Source organism: Podarcis muralis, chromosome 15, assembly GCF_964188315.1.
Source record: "Podarcis muralis chromosome 15, rPodMur119.hap1.1, whole genome shotgun sequence".
In the NCBI taxonomy this organism is placed as follows: Eukaryota; Metazoa; Chordata; class Lepidosauria; order Squamata; family Lacertidae; genus Podarcis; species Podarcis muralis.
The window spans coordinates 32,029,959-32,050,316 of NC_135669.1; the positions used below are offsets into that span (position 1 = coordinate 32,029,959).

The following is a 20,358-nucleotide window of genomic DNA, read 5'->3' on the forward strand; positions in this document are numbered from 1 at the left end:
AGTCCAAAAACAGCTGGCGACCCTTTTGGAAAAACTATAAATTGAGAAAATGCACAACAATCACCTACGAAAATATGGCAATATGGAAAAACTTCTGTATCGACCAAACGTCGATTTCCAAAGAGGTTCTCTTTGATTCCTGCGGTTTGTTTAGCATTTCCCTTTTTAACATTGCCCTTTGCCCTTTCCCTGTAGAATACTTTCGGAGCGGCTTTCAAAGCCAACGGCGCCGAGTGCAATAAACCGAGAAGCTCTCAGACTCTTCTCCAGAATCCAGCGTGATTCCCTCCCCCGCTTTCTCCTGCGCCTCCCGCTCTTCTCCTCTAGGGGGCTCTGTGGATCGGGGAGGAGGCCGTCCCTTCTTGCACCAAGCCAGGGCCGGCTCTATGGCACGGAGCTGTCCAGCACTTCAGGAGGCGAAGCTCAGTAGTGGAGGATGCTGCAAAGAGGGAGCCCGAAAGAGCCTTGAGGGGAGCTGGGTGCGCTCGGGAGCGGAGAGGGTGGGCTTTGGGGAGGGTGCAAGAACAGGGTGGGGTGTCCCAGGGCTGGTTGGCCCTGGGCTGGAGGGCCCAGGGAGCCAGGAGGACTGAGCTCCAGCGGAACCAAGGAGAACGAGGCTGGCAAGAGCGAGGCCAAACCCCATCTGCAGTTATTGGCACGGACACAAGATTGCGCTTCCTTCTCCAGCAAGGTAGGGAAAGGAGATGTGGGGCGGGGGAAATCCTGGCTGGGGGTTGGGGGGCTGAAGGTGTACGCTCTGCCTGCGTCTGCTGGGGAAGTGGGAGCAAGGAAGGGGGGACAATTACAGATCGCAAAGGCTTGTTAGAAGACACAGCAGTTTTGGTGTCAGCGTCTGGGGCGGAGGGAGGGAGGCAGAGCTAGCAGGAGGTATCTTGGCTGCAGTCCCATCTGCTGTGTGCTTGATATTTCTTTGCAAAGAGCAGGTGGGGAGGGGGGGGGAGGGACCACGCAAGGGCTGGGGGTGGGGAGGATTGTCCGCCGTTGTGTCTCCCGGGAGGGGAAGGCTTAGAAAAGGCTGGCCTCTCCCAACAACCCTGTTCTCCTGCATGCTTGGAAAACAAATAAGCAAGGCTGGACGGGATGAGACTCTGGTTGAGGTTGGGTCGATGCAAAGGGAGGCGGCGGGGGGGGGTGCCATGCCTCTCCCCAACAACACACGCCCAAGACCTCAGTTTTCTAGGATAGAAAAGGGGGAGCAATACTCACAGAGAGAGGTGGGAGGGGGAGAGGGAGACAGATGGAGGGGACACTGAACTACAGTAATTTGACAGCTCTCCTTCAGAGGCTGGTGGGGAAAAGGACAGACACTGGTCTTCTCCTTGACTAGCTGAGCTTAGTTGTCTAGGGACACGGATAGTGGATGCTGGGATGTCAGAGGCAAAAGAGTCGCTTTGGTTCCCTCCCCCTCCCCCAAAAAATGTTGGGTCTTTTTTCCCCAAACGGGTTTTTTTTCTCTAGGTTTGCAGCCAGGAGCAAACGAGGGGAAAGTTTTCCAGGGGAGAGAAATGCCGTTCTTAAAGGAGAGGAGATGGAAGGGTTTCCTCGGGGGGGGGGGGGGTCTCTCAGATGTCCTCCAAGCTCAGGGGGAGATATCTCATCGATGCAATTTTGACCCAAGGTAGCCGGGAGAAGAAGTTTGCTCAATTTGAGGATGGTGTGCAACCTCTGAATTATTCATCGTGGAGGGCTTGGAAGGATTCCCAGGAAATTCTGAGCTGTAAATTTGAAGGGGCGTTGCTGGGAGGGCGGTGGGTTTCAGTTGGTATTAGATCACTGGAAGAACTGCTCTTCTGATAATAGGGATGTGCCTGCTTTTTTGGTGGAGGTGGGAGAGGTGTGTATGCCTATATCTATATTTATATATCTGGGCATGTGGGGATTTGCGCAGTAAAATCAAAGTTTTGTGTATTGAATGTGAGTTGACATACAAGAATATGGAGAGGAGAGGGAACCCTCACAAACTTTGTCAACATTTAAGGAAGCAGTCAAGAGTTCTGTATGAAATTATTCTTAATAATAATTATAATAACAATAATAGCTATTATCTAACATTAATCTCACGCTTGACATTTTTAAAGTGCTGTGCATATGATAAAAGGTGAACAGTCCCCACCCACTGGCTCACAACCTAATAGACATGACACAAAAGGAAAAAAGGAATGAGGAGGGAAGAGGAATGCAAGCACTGGGACATCTGCTCCTTCACTAGCTGGAGGATGAGGCCAGACTGCTTCTCGCTTTGACCTGGTGTTCTTCCTGGTGGGGGTTCAGCCTCTCAGTGGCCCTGGTTGGTGCTAGAGGACAGTCTGCTTCCTTTGTGCTTTGGAGCCCAGGACAACTGACAGTTGAAATGGAGTCTTCCGCTCCTCCTAGGAGGCAGGGAGGAAGTAAAGTTACTGCTGCTGCTTCTTTAGCCAATGGATGGGGCCACGCAGGGGATACATCTTTTCCAGGGCCCCTGATGCCCTGACCAAGGGCAGAAGGGACAATGTGCTGCTCCCCTTTGGTTTTTGTTGTCCTGGGGCATCGAATAATTACAGGAACAACGGCAGTTTCAGGCAGATGCCGTGGCAACAACGCAGCATAATTATACCCAAATGGAGGATAAGCCTGTGAATGCACTGTAAATGTTAGCTAAATGGAGCCTTCATGGACACAGGCATTGCGCCTTGGAGTCCCAGGTGTCAGGGGCAAATAATCAAGGTACAGCCCTTACCTTCATGCCTGCCTGAGGGTACTCAGGGTCACCTGGCTGGCTGATAGAGATAAGTTACAATGGTCCATATCTGAAGCTGCCTTGTTGCCCTTGGGGTGGGTCTGGAGGCTACAGCTGCTGCAGAATGAAGTAGCTTGGTTGCTTGTGGGGGCAAGCTCCCACCAGTATATAGCACCTTGCTTGTGGGATCTGCATGGGCCTCCAGTCTGCTACTGGGCCAAATTCAAAGTGTCGTTACTAAAACACAAGTCTCCATACAGCTCAGAACCAGGTGACTTAAGAGGTCGCCTCCTCCTTTAAACACACAGTACGTCACTGCAGAGGCGTCTCTCCTGCGAGTTCCAAAGATCTCAGAATCCTTCTCTGCAGGACCTCAGAGCAGGGCCTTCAAGGTGGCTGCCCCTGTTTCTATGGAACAACATTCCTGACAACATACAACAGGCAGCCACTATCTGCATTTTCCAGAAATGGTGGAAGACCCCTTTGTTCTCATGGCCTTTCCTGGCTGCATAAGCAGGTGTTTACCATAAGTGCCCACTTGTTGGGGTTTTAGTCTTAGAAACATAAACATGTAGAGTTGGAAGGGTCCCTGAGGACCATCTAGTCCAGCCCCCTGCAATGCAGGAATATGCAGCTGTTGGGGGTCGAACCTGCAACCTTGGCGCGATCAGCACCACACTCTAACCAACTAAGCTATCCAGGCTTGCTTTGAGTGTATTGGTTGTTTTTGTGTGTTTAATGGTTTTAATTATCTTATGCATAAATTGCCTTGATATGGTGGTTTAGAAGGTGATATAATAAGAAAAGAATCATCAAGTTGTAGTAAGTTGGAAGGGACACCAAGGGTCATCTAGTCCAACCCCCTGCAATGCAGGAATTTCAGTTTCTGCAGGAATCCCATTATCATCATAACAGTGATGGTGTCCCACTGTTACAGCAACTCGCCCAGGATTGTCAACTCCAGCAACTGGCATGTTTGCAACTTTGAGAAAGTGCCGTAGGTGCCAGTCACCAAAGAGGGGTGTGTGTGTGTGGCACAACGCAAAATGGGTGCCACTTTGGGAAAGAGTGGGGAAAGAGGCAGGGCCGCAAAATGATGCCCCCCCCCAATCAGCCGCCTCATCAATTGCGTGTGGGGAGCCCACCTCCTCCCTTGCTGACGGAGAGATGCTCTTTCCACATCTCATCTGTTCAAAACAGAAGAGAGAGAGGGTGCCCAGTCCTGGCATCCAGTGAAACGTGGGCATATTTGAGGAGCTGCGTTCAAGGTAGGAGGGATGAAGCCAATGCACACAGGAATTGAGCAGGAAGAAGGACCTCCTGGATGAGGCCAATGGTCCATCTGGTCCTGCATTCTGTTATCACGGTGGCCAAGCCTGTGGGAAACTTCCAAGCAGGATCTGAGCACAAGAGCCCTCTCCCCTCCTGTGGTTTCCAGTGACTGGCATTCAGAAGCAGTACTACTCCAACTGTGGAGGCAGAGCGTAGTGATTGTGGCTGGTAGCCATTGAGAGCAAAGTGTCTCCTGCGCATTACGGTTTTTGGAGGGGTTGTTTATCTTTTGCAGGTGCACAATGGTGACCACGAGCCCTGGTCTGCCCTGGCTGGCAGTGGCTCTCCAAGGTTTAATGCTGCTGGAGATCCTCTTTTGATGGATCGAACCCAGCCAGGGGGCACCTGCTTAGCTAATGAGCTCTTGCATCTCTTCATTTCATTTCTGAATCGCATCGCATAAAGCATCCCAAAGCCATTTAGCAATAAGAAACCTACAGAAAAACAATTTTGAGTCCGGCACAGATCTAAGTCAAAGACCGTTATGTGTTTTACAAAAGTGCAGTTCAAGTGTCCAGAATGCTTCCTAGGCATGGCCTGAATAATGCTCACAACAACCCAGTCATGTAGGCCCACACCCATACTCCAACCAATCTCTTTCCTGGGCAGAGGTCTTCCCCCCTTCCACCCCTGTGTGGCAGTTGCTCCAGCTGTTTATAATTTCTTGCAAGGCTTTAAGCATGTAGCATTCCTGAGGGCTTTTTTTGTGGGTGGGTGTGGCCTCACTTGTAGCAGGGCTCACTTGCTCGAGCCATTCCAAATCACTTAGGTTGTGACTCACCCAAACTGTACACCCATCTGTCTGGAGTGTGCTTCCAGGGGTGAAGTCAAACCACTGTGTTAGCAGCCTCAAAGTGACTTTCCTGGGGCGCAAGCCTGGGCAGTGTGTATGGAGGTCCTGGGCTGCTCAGGCAACAAGACCCCCCTTTCAGCCTCGCTCATGTGGTCCAAAAGAAAGCAGAACAATACATTTGGCAGCAGCTTGGCTGCAGGAGTTGCAGGAAGGAGGCGTCCAACCATCTTAGGGACTCCACTCCAGATTTGCGTAGGGTTTACTCCTTAATCTTTTCTTCTCCTGAAAATATCCCGCAAGGCAGCGAGGTTTAGAATCAGTTTTCCTTCTCCTAGATGGGCTGCCTTCCCAGGTTGATGAGCCCCATCTGCCTCTTACTTCCCTCTACAGCACAGGCAGAAACTGACTTCTTGACTCATGGACCCACAATTGGTCTCATCTGCTCAATTCGCCAGAGCCTGTCTTCACAAACAGAGGAAGTCCCTAACTCACAGAGGGTTTGAGACCCATTGCCTACCTTCATCTGGTTTAGCAGTCAAAGTCGTTCCCAGGGTGTGGCCGCTGTTGCATGCTGACAGCTTCTAGGAGCCACAGGTGAGAGCTGAGTGAAGGGTGGGGATCAAAGGTGAACTCCCCCAGAAGGGGCACAACGTGTTCCCTACCAGAGGTACTACCCCTCCCCTAACACCCCATACAGCCCTAGAGAGATATAACACTATACTATTTTTGTAGTGTGGTGCTCTGGAGCTCTGCTTTCAGGGTATCTCTAATGGTGGGAAGCATTAAACTACTGTTGTTATCATCATCATCATTACAGCTATATTCCACCCATCCTCCAAATGACCCCCATTTTGATTCACATCAGTCCTGCAAAGTAGGCTAGGTGGCAAGATGAGAGCAATGGGCTTCATGGTGGCTGAGGAAGGAATCTGAGCCCTGATTACACCAGTCTAGCTAGACTACTGAACCACCCATAGATGAAGCTGCCACTGAGGTTAGTGATTTGTTAAATATGCCCTCACTTCCCAGGACAGAGGCGGGGGATGCTTTTCAATTCGACCACCACATTCCTCCCAGGGTGGGAGGTGAAAAGTGAGCGGGGCACTTTCCACCTAGGCAAAAACACTTAAGGAGCGGGCAAAGGGTGTGGCTTAGGGATAAGTAGGTGTGGCTCAGGCAGAGTGGGTGTGGCCCAATAAGTCGGCATGGCCTGGGGAGATTTCTGAGTGCCAGATAGATCAGCCAAGAGGGTCACCTTTGGCCTGAGATTCCCTGTCACTGTCCTGTGACCCATATATTGGGATGTCTTAGGTTTTGTACCCTTGTGCTAAATCCTCCTTGTGGGTTTCCCACCGAGGCAACTGGCTGGCTTCTGTGAGAACAGGATGCTAGTCTGAATGGGCCATTGGCCTGGTGCAGCTGGCTCTTCTGGGAGCTGTAGTTTGTTAAGAGTGATGAGAGACGAAGAAGAAGAAGAAGAAGAAGAAGAAGAAGAAGAAGAAGAAGAAGAAGAAGAACAACAACAACAACAACAACAACAACAACAACAACAACAACACCCTGCCCATCTGGCTGGGTTTCCCCCCCAGAACTATAATTCCCAAGGTAGTTTAACACTCAGTCCCTCTTTACAATGAACTCTGGGGACCCATAGCAAACTACAGCTCCCATAATTCCTTGAGGGAGGATATGACTTTTAAAAGTGGTATCACAGTGCTTTTATTGCATGATGTGAAGGCGGCCTATGTCTTCCTGATAACTGTTTTATATTATTTTATACATGGAGCTTAGACACCCTTTTATTATTAGAATCGTAGAATCGTAGAGTTGGAAGGGACCCCCAAGGATCATCTAGTCCAACCCCCTGCAATGCAGGAATCCCAACTAGATCATACCTGACATGCGGCCATCCAACCTCTGCTTAAAACCCTCCAAGGAAGGAGAGTCCACAAGGCCCTGAGGGAGTCTGTTTCACTGTTGAACAGCTCCTACTGCCAGAAAGTTCTTCCTGATGCTTAGACGGAATCTCCTTTCTTGTAACTTGGAGTCCTACCCTCCAGAGCAGGAGAAAACCAGCTTTCTTCCTTGAAGAAGGCTATCTCCTCCCAGTCTCCTCTTTTCCAGGCTAAGCATACCCAGCTCCTTCAAGCGCTCTTCGTAAGGCTTGGTTTCCAGACCCTTGATCATCTTTGATTGCCCTTCTCTGCACACCTTGCAGCTTGTCAACGCCCATCTTAAATAACTATATTATTAATATAGTTATAACACTTTGTCAACAAAACAAATTAAATGCTCTATTGGGGGGAGGGCCAGTGACAGGAAGAGAAGGACGTAGTTGCATGGGGCATGTAACCCTCTCAGGACTTCCTCACCTTTGGTCCTGCTCACAGTTGCTGTGGAGGAAACCACTGGGGTGTTTTAGGGCCACCCAGTGAAGGTGAAAGTCAGAAGACGTGAGCCTCAAGCCTCTCTGCCTGGCCCTTGGAACTGTCCCTGGCTATGCTCCTCAGTGATCTTGCCTTGCACTCTCCTTCAGTGTTTTTCCTTGGCTGGGATGTGCCCTTGAATCCGGATCTTGGTTTTACGGGCATGAAAGAAACTAGCTGACTTTGGATAGGCAAAATTGGCACCCCTTGATGGACCCATCTTTGCCTCTGAGAACGGCACGCAGGCCTCAAAACGTTGCCCAGACCAGAATTCAGCCCTCAGGTAAAAAAATAAAATAATGTTCAGGTTTCTTCTTCTTCTTCTTTTGGCTAAGGAAAAAAACCAATCTACATATATACATGTTGTCTGGCAGTTTCCCAGCTTTCATACTATATACTGGAGGAGGTCATTTTAAGGAGAGAAGCTAAACAAGGCAGACGGTACTTTAGGTGTATTGGTGTGTTGGCGTGAGTGTTTGCAGAGCTATAGATATATTCTTTCCTCCCTTTCCACCCCTCCCCCCCGCCTTGCACTGCTGTCGCCATTCTCTGGACAGGTGGCACACCAACTTACATAATCCTATCAGCCCAGGAATAGCTGCTTCTCTTATATAACTGTGATCAATGAGAGACAAGACGGGACGGAAAGCCGTCAGACAGAAAATAAGCCAGGTGGGTCAGAGGAAATGCAAGGCATCTCCATGCTGGCCGCAGCTGCAGATTCACGCAGCACAGGGTTAAACTATGGAACTCAGTGCTACTGGATGCACCTATGCTCTTGTTATGCATACATGTTGGGGAGGGGAGAAACTTTGGACCAGATGTGGCTCCTCAGCCTTTGCTATGGCTGTCCTCAGGGCACACACCCCTCACCAGCTGTGTCTACCAAAGTGCTTTTGGCTGCCAATAATGTGTCCTTGAATTGTGATTGCGGAAGGGTCATAGTTCAGCGGTAGAGCACCTGCCTTGAATGCAGAACGTCCCAGGTTCAATCCCCTGTGGCATCTCCAGGTAGGGCTGCCTAAAAACCTTGAGAGATGCTGCCAGTCAGTGTAGACAATACTGAGTTAGATGGACTAAAGGTCTGGCTCGGTATAGGGTTGTTTAACGATGTATGAGAATGCCTTTAGCTTGTACAGATGAGAAGACCTATCCTTTTTGGTTTTGTCCTTTCAGAGGAAATTCATTCCTCCACCTTATGCAACAATTTGAGATTATCTTTTTTTGGAAGAAAAAAAAACCATTGTGAAAATTCGTCAGCATCGTAATGCAAATTTCTCCTAAAAACACATTTGTTTATGCAGATTTGACTAATTTGCACATTTTTGCAAACAGTTCCCCCTAATGTAAAATATATTTCTGCATGTTATTTCCCGCCCCTGCCCCCAGTGCATGTGGTTTTGGTTGGGGAACGGCATTTGCAAAATTCGTATAGGTGTGCATTTCAAGGGAAAGTTGTGATTCAGTTCTCAGATTGTTTTGGAAAGCGTGAATTTGATGGATGCGTCTTTCAGTGCGAATTGAATCAGATTTCTGTTCTATCTGTGTTCTTTATGCCATGAATGTGGCCTTGGATGACATTCCCATCCGTGTTCGTATGGAGAATGCCCTCAGACAAGAAAAAAGAGATCTAGGTCCAACCATGCAATAAACCCCTTTAAAAGTTTCCACTCATGATAGGACTCCCACATCACTAGGGATCGAGGGATCAGCTTTCCACATTCCCAGATCAGTTTGCAATTTCTTTAGGGTTGAAAAGATTACATGAAAACCCACCAGTTTTTGCATGAGAATTTCCCCCAACTAAACACATGTTCCTGTGCAACATTGCACCCATTTCTGCAAAGCAGCTTTCTCTCACAGGATGCATTTGGGTCTGTTATTATTATTTTTTGCTAATATGTGCATTTATCGAAACACACTTTGCCCCAGTCAATGCATGTTTGTACATCTCACTTGGTTGGAGAACTGCCTTGCAAATTTCGAAGAAGTGTGGGTTTCAAAGGACGGTTGCGTTTTGGTTGCTGCATTGCTTTGGAATGTGCAGATGTGGGAGGTTTGCTTTGAAAGGTGAACTGAATCAGATCTCTCTCTCTCCCACCCTTACGGTGTCACCGCCAACTGAGCTGGCACTCTGTCCCAAACCCGCTTTTAACACTGCGGCTGACACAACCAACCCCCGCTGCCTGTTGTTTGCTAGGAATTATGACACTTAAAGGGAGAACGACAGGGGAAGAGAGGCACAGAGAAAGAAAGAGAGCTGGACCTTGATGCGGGGAGAGCCAAAATGTTTTTTCTAGCCATTGCAGCCCTGTCAGCACATTCCTGCCAAGAGATGAGATTTATTGAAGCTGTTTACCTGGCGCTCTGCTGACTCCTGAGACTTAAGAATGTTAGAACAGAAGAAGAGCTTGCTGGATGAGGCCAATAGCCCATCTGGTCCAGCATCCTGTTCTTCCAGTGGCCAAGAAGATGCTCCAGTGGGAAACCCACAAGCAGGAATTGAGCAACAAGAGCACTCTCCCCTTCTGTGGTTTCGAGCCTCTGGTATTGAGAAGCATTGCTGCCTTCAACCATGAAGGCAGAGCACAGCCAGCATGGCTAGTTGTTGTTTAGTCATTTAGTTGTGTCCGACTCTTTGTGACCCCATGGACCAGAGCACACCAGGCACTCCTGTCTTTCACAGCCTCCCGCAGTTTGGTCAAACCCATGCTGGTAGCTTCGAGAACACTATCCAACCATCTCATCCTCTGCCATCCCCTTCTCCTTGTGCCCTCCATCTTTCCCAAAATCAGGGTCTTTTCCAGGGAGTCTTCTCTTCTCATGAGGTGGCCAAAGTATTGGAGTCTCAGCTTCAGGATCTGTCCTTCCAGTGAGCACTCAGGGCTGATTTCCTTCAGAATGGATCGGTTTGATCTTCTTGCAGTCCATGGAACTCTCAAGAGTCTCCTCCAGCACCATAATTCAAAAGCATCAATTCTTCGGCGGTCAGCCTTCTTTATGGTTCAGCTCTCACTTCCATACATCACTACTGGGAAAACCATAGCTTTAACTATGGCGAAGGGGCTTGAATAACTCAGAGAAGCTATGAACTATGCTGAGCAGGGCACCCAAGATGGACAGGTCATAGTGGAGAGTTTTGACCAAATGTGATCCACCTGGAGTAGGAACCGGCAAGCCACTCCAGTATCCCTGCCAAGAAAACTCAATGGACAAAGACAACAAGCATGGCTAGTAGCCATCTATAATAATAATAATAATAATAATAATAATAATAATAATAATAATAATAATAATATATTTATACCCCACCCTCCCCGGCCAGAGCCGGGCTCAGGGCAGCTAACACCAATAAAACCACAGTAAAAACATAATGGGGAGGAAAGGGGGGACCAATTTAAAATGCAGGTTAAAATGCTATTTAAAATGCAGCCTCATTTTAAAGTAGCTGATAAATCAAGGCCATAAGGGGAGGGAAACATAAGGGTCAGATCAAGTCCAAACCAAAGGCCAGGTGGAACAGCTCTGTCTTGCAGGCCCTGCGGAAAGATGTCAAGTCCCACAGGGCCCTAGTCTCTTGTGACAGAGCATTCCACCACGTCGGGGCCAGTGCTGAAAAGGCCCTGGCCCCAGTTGAAACCAATCTAACCTCCTTGAGGCTTGGGACCTCCAAAGTGTTGTTATTTGTGGATCTTAAGGTCCTCCGCGGGGCATCCCAGGAGAGGCGGCCCCGTAGGTATAAGGCATAAGCCTTGATCCTCCACGAATTTGTCCAATCCCCTTTTAAAGCTATCAGTGTTGGTGGCCATTGTTGCCTCTTGTGGGAGTGGGTTCCATAGCATTAACCAGGCACTGCATTAAAGAGTCCTTCCTTATATCTGTCCCAAATCTTCCAGCATTCATCTTTCTTGGATGTCCATAAGCTGGTCTGACTCAGCATAAGACAAGGTCATCTTTTCTTATGAGAGACTAGGGCTGCATTCACGTGGCAGCTTATTCCGTCCCCCTGACATTTCTTTCTACCCGTTAATCTCCACATCAGGGGAGCCCCAAGGTTCAGTCCCTGGCATCTCCAGGTATGCTTCCATCTGGGGTGGGGGGAAGAAAAACACGGAGAGCTGCTGTCGGTCAGTACGGACAATTCTGAGCTAGATGGACCAGTGCTGCAACTCTATATAAGGCAGCTTCCCTATGTAGGTTATGGAGGAAATTTGGTGCCACCTGGCACTCCAGACTTGGATTATCACATTGCTGCCTGCCTGGCACTCTGTATTTTCATGTTTCGCAGATGGAGGACTGCTCTTGTTTTTGCTCAGCACGTATCATGTGTGCTCACCGGCCTGCAATTCCAAGGGATGAGAAGTGGCTTAAAAATGGAGATAAACAATAGAAAATAAATTTAGAATGTATGAACGTCAGAATGACCCGCTGGGTTGGGTCAGCTGCCTACACAGTCCAGCATCCTGTTCCCACAGTGGCCAGCCTGTGAAAAGCCTGCAGGCAGGATCCGAGCACAAGAGCCCTCTCTCCACCTGTGGTTTCCAGAATCTGGGATTCAGAAGCAACCATGGAGGCAGAGCCATTGATAGGCTTTTCCTCCATAAATTTGTCTAATCCTCTTTCCAGGTTGGTGGCCATTGCTGTTCCTTGTGAAAGGGACTTTCTCATCATTACCCATCTTTGTGGGAGATGTCGGGGATTAAACTGGGAGCTTTTTTGGGTGCTCTACCCCTGAACGATGCCCCATTTTATATGTGAGCATTTGAAGGTGCCTTCTGCTGAGCCAAACCAATGATCTATGTAGCCCAGGGCTGTCCTACGGCGGGGAAACTGTGGAACTCGCTGCTGCAGGATGTTTCTGGAAAGGCTTCCACACACATGTGTTAAACACACCCACCCCATGGTCTAGCTTCAGCTGTGATTACCCAAATGGAGTCTCCACTTGTATACATTACCAGACCCTCCAAGTGTCCCTCTTTTCCAGGGACGGTCCCATTGGCCATAATGGTTCAGAGTGGAACCTCCATGGGGTAAATTAGGAGCTGTAGATAGAACTGGATGATTTACAATGGGCCAGTTTGCTTTCTGAGTCCTACTTTGCTGACATAAGCTAAGAAATGCTTCCTTCCCTAAATTAGGCTGCTGAAACAGAGGTTTTTTTTGAGGGGAGGGGAAGAGGGAGGGGATTTTTATGTGATGGGTCTTTGAGCACAGTACTGAACTTCAATCCCTAGGCTGAGCATGTGCTGAGAGGCACCCTTGCGCCTTTATTTTTAGCATAGATCCGCCCTCCTGAGATGCTCAGGGTCTAGAAAAAATAAAATAAAAATAAATTCTGCAAACCTGAAGTCTGCCTGCCCTTGTTGCACAGTATATCTCTGATCCCCAGATGTTTTAAATAAGGTGGTTGACTCTCCTGCATTGGAGGGTCTGAAGCAGGGGTTGGCTGGCTTTCTTTAGCTGTGATTCCTGCAATGCCAGGGGCTGGACTAGATGGCTCTGGGGACCCCTCCCAACTCCACAATTCTAAGCAACGAGGCAGGTGCTGGTGCTGGTGTTAAAGCCCTTTTCATAAGCCTCCTAAAAGCATCCCACTGACCACTGTTAACAGAAGGAGTATGAGAGCAAACATGGCCACTGTTTGCTCCAGCAACGTGATCCCTACATTCTGCAGTCAATGGCTGATATGCAGCCAGGTTACCATGGGGAGAGGCAGGCACCATGTTTGCAGGATTCCCCTGGGGGACTCTCACAAGTGAGTGTCAGGATCTGTTTACTAGCATCTGTTTGGCAAGCGACGGAGGGCTTGCACCTGGGCGGGGGCGGGGGGGAGAGCAGCGAGCCACGTTGCTTCTCCAAAGGGCTCATGGGCATGCCACTTTAAATAATGAATATGCGTAATAATTTGTTGCACTGTATATTTTAAATGAGGGTGTTTTACTGTCCTGATGGATTTGCTGTTTTGTGTTTTAATTACGCATTGATTATAAATTTTGTAAATAGAATTATAAAACCCACTTAGAAGCCACTTTGGCATAGATCTGTCGGTGTTACAGGTGTCACAAAATACCTGTTCTGCATTTGTAAGAAATCAATTTTTTAGTGTGCACTTTGGAACTCCCTGCCTCTTGACACAAGGTATTCACGGTATTTTTGTCAGTTCCTGCTAAAAGCATTTTCATTTAGAATGCTGATGTTTTATTTTTAGTTTAGTTTATTACTCTTTTCAATTGTTTTTACAAATACTGCTTTATTGTTTTTTAAACTGCTGTGAGGTTTTCTGCAATCAAGCGGTATATAAATTTTATGAAATAAGTAGGTAGGTAGATAAGTCATATAAGTCATATAAAAAACAACAATAATGCTTATTATTTATTAATTAAGCTCAATAATCTATTTTATAAACAAAAGTATCTCAAAGTGACTTACAACAGCAAACAAACAAACAAAGACATAGACATACATTTAAACCAGCATAAAATAGAACAAAGGAAAAGCTAAAAGATGATCCTATTTTTAGGATCCACCTGCTTAAAGAGGCAACAGATAACCAACAGCCAAAAGTTTGAAGGAAAAGACTTGCCGGGCACCTAAAGATATGTAATGATGGTGCCAGGCAAGTCTCCCAGGGGAGAGCATTCAACCAGTGGGGAGCCACCACTGAAAAGGCCTGTCCTCGTGTTGCGACCCTCCAGATCTCCCATGGAGGGGAACACAGAGAAGGGTCTCAGATGACAATCTCAGGGTCTGGGCTAGTTCTTATGGAGAGAGGCGGTCCTTGAGCTATTGGGGCCCTGAGCATTGACAACAGAAGTAGGCTATTCCTGTCCATCATGGTGATAATTTCACAGTGGTTTCACACTTAATGTGGATAGATCACTAGGATTAAAGTGGTAGGTGGGTGTGAATCCACCATTCAGTCACTCTAACAACCAAACTTCTGAATTGACGCTCACAGTAAAGCAAAGACCAGGAACCTGCCCCCCCCCAGATGTTGTTCGACTCAGCCCCACCTGCAATCCCCAAAGGTCAAGGTACAATGGGAGTTATAGTCCAACAACATCTGGAAGGTCACAGGTGCTCCTCCACACCTGGAATGAAGGGGGTTTAAAGCACCATCTCTGCAAGAAATCTTCCTGATTTACAGGTTGGAGTTGCATCCACTTCGTGTGGTGCAGTGGTTAGAGTGTCGGACTAGGACCTGGGAGACCAGGGTTCAAATCCCCACTCAGCCATGATGCTCACTGGATGACCTTGGGGGCCAATCCCTGCCTCTCAGCCTAGCCTAACTCACAGCGTTATTGCAGGAATTAAATGTAGAGGGAGAGAATGAAATATATCACTCTGAGCTCCCTGTGAGACTGGGGTGGGATATAAATGCAATAAGTAAATAAATATATATTTTTATTTAATGTTTTTATTACTTTCCGTTAACAATACAGGCAGTGTAGGGAAGAGATATTTTCTTAATGCTATAAAATATGAACATGGGCATGGAATTGGGAAGAAATTTAAAACAGCATCAGAAAACTGTGGTGCCAAAGAAAACCAAGATAACAGCAGCAGCAGCAACAACAACAACAACCTGCCCATCAACTCAAGATTTCAGTAGCTGGGTATGAAATAGCAAGAGGCTTATGACCTCATGCTTTGCTGCTGTTGTCTCATTCCAGATAGAATCCACAGGAACAACTAGAAAAGCAAAGTGAGGGTCCAGGCAGGAGAGCAGCACCATGGACAGCTCCAAGTGGAGCTATAAATGAATGTTGCTCCAGCAAAGATCCAGATCCAATTGTGGGCTTAAATAGACTGGGTCCCATGCCACCTGAGGAAGGGAGGCCTCTCTGTGATGGAGTGCACCCCACCGCTTGCCTCCACTCTTGCCCTGCCTTGAGATCTTCTCTGCCACCAGATAGGAGATTAATTATCTTCCAGGCTGCTGCTTATCAAACAACCTCCAAGCATTCCCTGGGGTCTCTCTGTTGCTTCCGTAGGTGGCACGGGTGAAGGCTATAGCCACGAGGCTGTTTGCATTAAACTGAGACCACACAGGTTTATGAAAGAGGAATTGATTTACTAAGGGGGGAGGGAGAGAATATGGAATATAAAACATGCAAAATGTTACAAACGTTTGAAACCATCACCCCTTGCTCTTTCTGTCTTTCTGCTACTTTCCCTCCCTCTATAAACCCTCTTCTCTTTATTACTTCCTGGCCCCGTTTCTCTCTGTTTCTCTCTTTCTGCGCTACCCCTTCCTCCTTCCTTGCTGTCCCCATAAAATTATCCTAGATCCACATGAAATTGGGGCAAGGGTCAACATGGCTCTAGGGCCACTCTAGGGAGGGAGCTGAACCCTGAAAAATTACAAGTAACTACCATTATGGCTTTTTTTAAATGGCATTAATAAAAGACAAGAATATGGATATAAGTAGAACAAGGATTCACCAAGGGATATCACTTTGGAGGAAAATCAGGACTGTCCCTTGTAAATCGGGTCAACCGCAGCGTTCACAGCTTCAATGTTTCTCCCCCATTTGAGAAGTCGCACCTGCCAAAATTCTCTCTTTTATTCAGATGTTTGACAGCTCTCTCTCTCATTTTGCAGCTGGTCAGGCTCAATTCTAAAACAAAAAAAGAAAAAACCACCCAAAATGAAAATCTGGTTCCCTTACAATAAGAAGTTAAATGCCATGGGAGGGTGGTGTGGTGTGGTGTTGGGGTAGCATATGCTAAGTTCTGACATTCAGTGGATTTTAATAACTACTGGTTGGGAGGGGGCAGCATCAAAACACTCGGGGGGGGGGAGATATCGTAAGCTGGGATTTAGCGCATCGCTGGAAATAATATAAGAAGGATTTTAGGTGGAATTATAAATGGCTGGGGGGTATTATATAAAAAGTGAGGGACATCTACCGCTGGGCACTTCTCTGTTATTCAGTGTTTCGAGAGCACTTAAATATGTATAAGATGCTTGGGAAATAAGAAGTAATCACCCCTCATCCAGGACTCCTTGTTGGTGGTAGACCTGGTGGAGAGTCTTATCTGGACCATTTTTTTAAAAAAAATGCACTAACCCAATCTGCACTTCCCAGGCAAAAAGCGGGTCAGAATGAAGTTCTCTTCTTCTTTTTGCACATCTGCAAATTTTGGGATTTGGTTTTCAGCTGGAAAGAAAAGCAACCCCAAGATGCATACAAAGAACTATGGCTGTGCTCTGTCTCCACAGTCTAAGGCAGCAATGCTTGTGGACACCAGCTGCTGGAAACAACAGGAGGGGAAGATGCTCTTGTGCTCAGGTCCTGCTTGTGGGATTCACACAGGCATCTGGTTGGCCACCGTGAGAACAGGAAGCAGGACTAGATGGGCCATTGGCCTGATCCAGCTACCAGACTCTTCTTATGTATGTGATGCGTAGCTTAGGATAGTAAGTTTTTTTGGGGAGAATGCATATTTTAGGGTACAATGGAGGCAAAAATGAGTATTTTGTGGAAGAGACACGTTCCTAAACAATTCAAATGTCTGTGCGGATTTTACAAATAAAATAAGATAAAATGAATTTTTTCCAGGTGGATACAGAAATGGAGCAGGCTTATGACAGAGCATGTACAAAACTTACAGAGGTCAGAAATAGATGGATCTGCCCATCCTTTGTCGGTGGAGGCCTGTAGCTCACAGGAATCCATCCATAGACATCCAGATGCCTCTGAGAAGGTGATGCTGAGATGCCTACTATCTGTGGACATGAAGGTTCCTGATACCTTCCTCCACTTATAAGGAGCAGGTTCAAAAGGAGCAGGCAGCTTCCTCTGGAGATCATGTTCCTCTTCCCGATTTTGCAAACGGACATCGGAAGCTGTCTTATATCAAGTCAGACCATTGGTCCATCTAGCTCAATATTGTCGGCACTGACTGGCAGCAGTTTTCCAGGATTTGGGGCAGGGGTCTTTCCCAGCCCTACCTGAAGACTCTAGGGATTGAACTAGATACTGAACTGTGGTGCTTCCATTAAAAGTAACGTAAGTCGCTGGTCTTCATGGTTCTGATTTAAACCAGAACATAAATTACATAGGAAGCTGCCTTACACTGAACCAGATATTTCTTGTTTCCTCCAGCTCTGTACTGTCTACACCAGGCATGGCCAAACTTGGCCCTCCAGCTGTTTTGGGACTACAACTCCCATCACCCCTAGCTAATAGGACCAGTAGTCAGGGATGATGGGAAATGTAGTCCCAAAACAGCTGGGGGGGGCCAAGTTTGGGCATGCCTGGTCTACACTGTTTAACCTCTAGCCCTATGTGGAGATGCTGGGGATTGAATCTGGGACGTTCTGCATGCAATGCTGGTGCTCTCTGTCACTGAGCTGTGGCCCTTCACCTCACTTGCAATACCTCAGTTTCCACCTCAATGTGCACTGGGGCAGCCCCACGTCTTCCATCGTGCCATGGCTGTTGTCCACCTGAGATGGCATCTATTATTTTGCTTTGCATTCACCCAACATCTGGAGCTTTAGAAACCATGGGAATGTGATGGGTTTTGTGATGTAAAGCAGCAGCAACAAAACAGGCTGGAGGCTGTATGATACATTAGATGCACACACCTTTATTATTATTGAGGTCGTAGTTTCATTTCATTTCATACCTGGCCTGCGCCTTGAGGTCTTTCATCTTGCAAGGTTCTCATAGGGATATCATGGGGAGGGGGAGAAGTGAGTACAGTCTTACCTTGGTTCTCACACTTAATCCATTCTGGGAGTCTGTTTGACTTCCAAAACCGTTCGAAAACCAAGGTGCAGCTTCCGATTGGCTGCGGGAGCTTCCTGAACTGAAGCAGAAGCCGTGTTCAGGACATTCGGCTTCCAAAAATTGTTCACAAACCGGAACACTTACTTCCGGGTTTGCGGCGTTCAGGAGCCAATTTGTTTGACAACTAAGCCGTTCAGGAACCAAGGTACCACTGTACACCCCCTTGAGCTCTTTGGAGAATAGATGGGATATAAATTTATGGAAGGACACACGCCCCTTTTGGGATTCCTGCAAAGGTCACACACACTGAAGTGACATTTGCTTGCCCTGGTTTGAGGTGCTGTGTGTGGTGGGGAAGATGGCAAAGTATGCCATTAGAAACTCAGAATTCCAGGGCTCCCATGACATCTCTGCAAATTTAAAGCCGCTTCAGATGAGTCTAAGAGGTGGCTTATTCTGTTCCTCTTCCTTTTCCACCCATCCACCCTCCCAAACTCTGACTAATGGGAATGTCAGGGCATGGAGGGAGAGGAGGAATTGCATCTCCTATTAGATTGATTGGCGCCCATCACTGGTTGCTAAGCAACCTGGTTGCGGGTTCACCCGGCTGTCTCCAAATGGGCTTAGGAGCCAGGGTGAGGGGCATGAATTGTGGGTATATATATATATACACAGAGAGAGAAAGAGAGAGGAAGATGAACAAACGCACACAGGAGGATGCTTTCCCTGGTCCAGCAATGAGGCAGTTGCTAAGCAACAGGACTCCTTCCTGACTTTCCTTCCGCAGAATCCACAAGCATATATTTTTGGAAACAGTGGGGGGGGGGGGATATTATATAATTGAGGTGGGAGGAGGAAGTTAATTTAAACCACATCTGTTGGCCGTAGATTTGGCAAGAAGTCCAGGCACAGGTCAGCAGAGTCCTCGCTAGGCAGTTCCAAGGGAGATCTTACTTGGGATGCTGTCTAAACTCTGTTGAGAGGAGTAAAGAGGTTAAATCCCTTGCTCAGAGTGGGGTCACCAACATGTGCTCCAACTAATTTCCCTGGTTTTTTATTATTATTTAATTCCAGCCTCTCTCTCCTTGTTCCAGCTGTGCATCTCCATTAACAAAAGTACAACATGGGTTTTCCTCTCATCACCACCTTTGAAAAGGGCGGCATGTTTGATGATGTTTGTTTTTGAGGACAATTTTGTCATCATAACAGGCTGTGGATGTGCCCTGGTCCTGCAGAAGCACTACAGCACCACTTTAAACAGTCATGGCTTCCCCCAAGTAATCTTGGGTGGCTGAGAGTTGCTAGGAGACCCCTACAGAGCTAGCAATTCCCATAGTGGTTTAACAGTCCATGCCTTTTCCCAGGGAACTCTGAGAACTGTCATTCTGTGAGGAGAAAACGGGAGTCTCCTTATGACTCTCAGCACCCTTAACAAACTACATTAGAGGGAAGCGAGTATAAAAATGAATATATTGGACAAAATAACACAGAGAAAAAAGCATTATATTATAGAATAATGCTGGCAGAAATGTGTACATTAGTCAAAACTGCATATAACAATGTTGTTTATTAAGGGAACCTTTGCACCAAAGTGCTGATGGATTTCATGAGGATTATTGTAATGAAAATTCACAAATTGCTGTGGGAAATTGAATTTAAGAATGGGGAAAAATGAGAAACAGGGAGTTGAAACTGACCCTTTTATCCATCTATGTGGATGAAGAATGACTATTAAACTGGTGGTGAATATGTGCTAGGGGACCTCTCCACTCCTTAGTGGATGAATATATAACTCATTGACTTTTCTTGCGATGCTTAAAAAGGATCCTTTTGCATACAGCTATATCACTTTCTTCGCGTCCAAGATCTCTTCGGCCACAGCTTGCAAAGAGAATCTCGTTTGCTCGATGTAGGAAGCACACCGATGTGGGGTGGCTGTTGTGGAGGGAGGCAGCCAATGAAACCTTCAAGTAGCTTATCTCCCCATTGCCACACAGAGGGATCCACCAGCATTTTCCGGATTTAGACACACTTAGGTCAGTGCTAAATTGGCAGCAGAGCAGAAAGGCATTTGCAAATCCAGAGGGAAAGGTCAGGCACGACATCAGCAGCAGTGGGGCGGGAGAATGCGGTTGGGTTAACCCAGAAATGTGAACCACACAGGCTCTGGAGCATGCTGCAAAGGAGGTCAGAATGAAGGAAGGGGAAGACACATCTGCCTACACACACACACACACACACACACACACACACACACACAATGAGAGAGAGAGAGAGAGAGAGAGAGAGAACATTGCACCCTCCAGCATTTGGCAGATGAAAATGGGG

At 47.3% G+C, this 20,358-nt stretch overlaps 1 protein-coding gene across 2 annotated transcripts in view; it reads left to right on the forward strand.

The window, feature by feature from the left end:
- Positions 1 to 355: 355 nt before the first annotated feature.
- Positions 356 to 20,358, forward strand: part of SRRM3 (serine/arginine repetitive matrix 3) — a 110,912-nt gene continuing 90,909 nt past the window's right edge. For both annotated transcript variants that reach the window (XM_077919257.1, XM_077919258.1), the window contains exon 1: positions 356 to 691. The gene's annotated coding sequence lies outside the window, so the exon portion shown is untranslated. The remainder of the gene's footprint in view (positions 692 to 20,358) is intronic.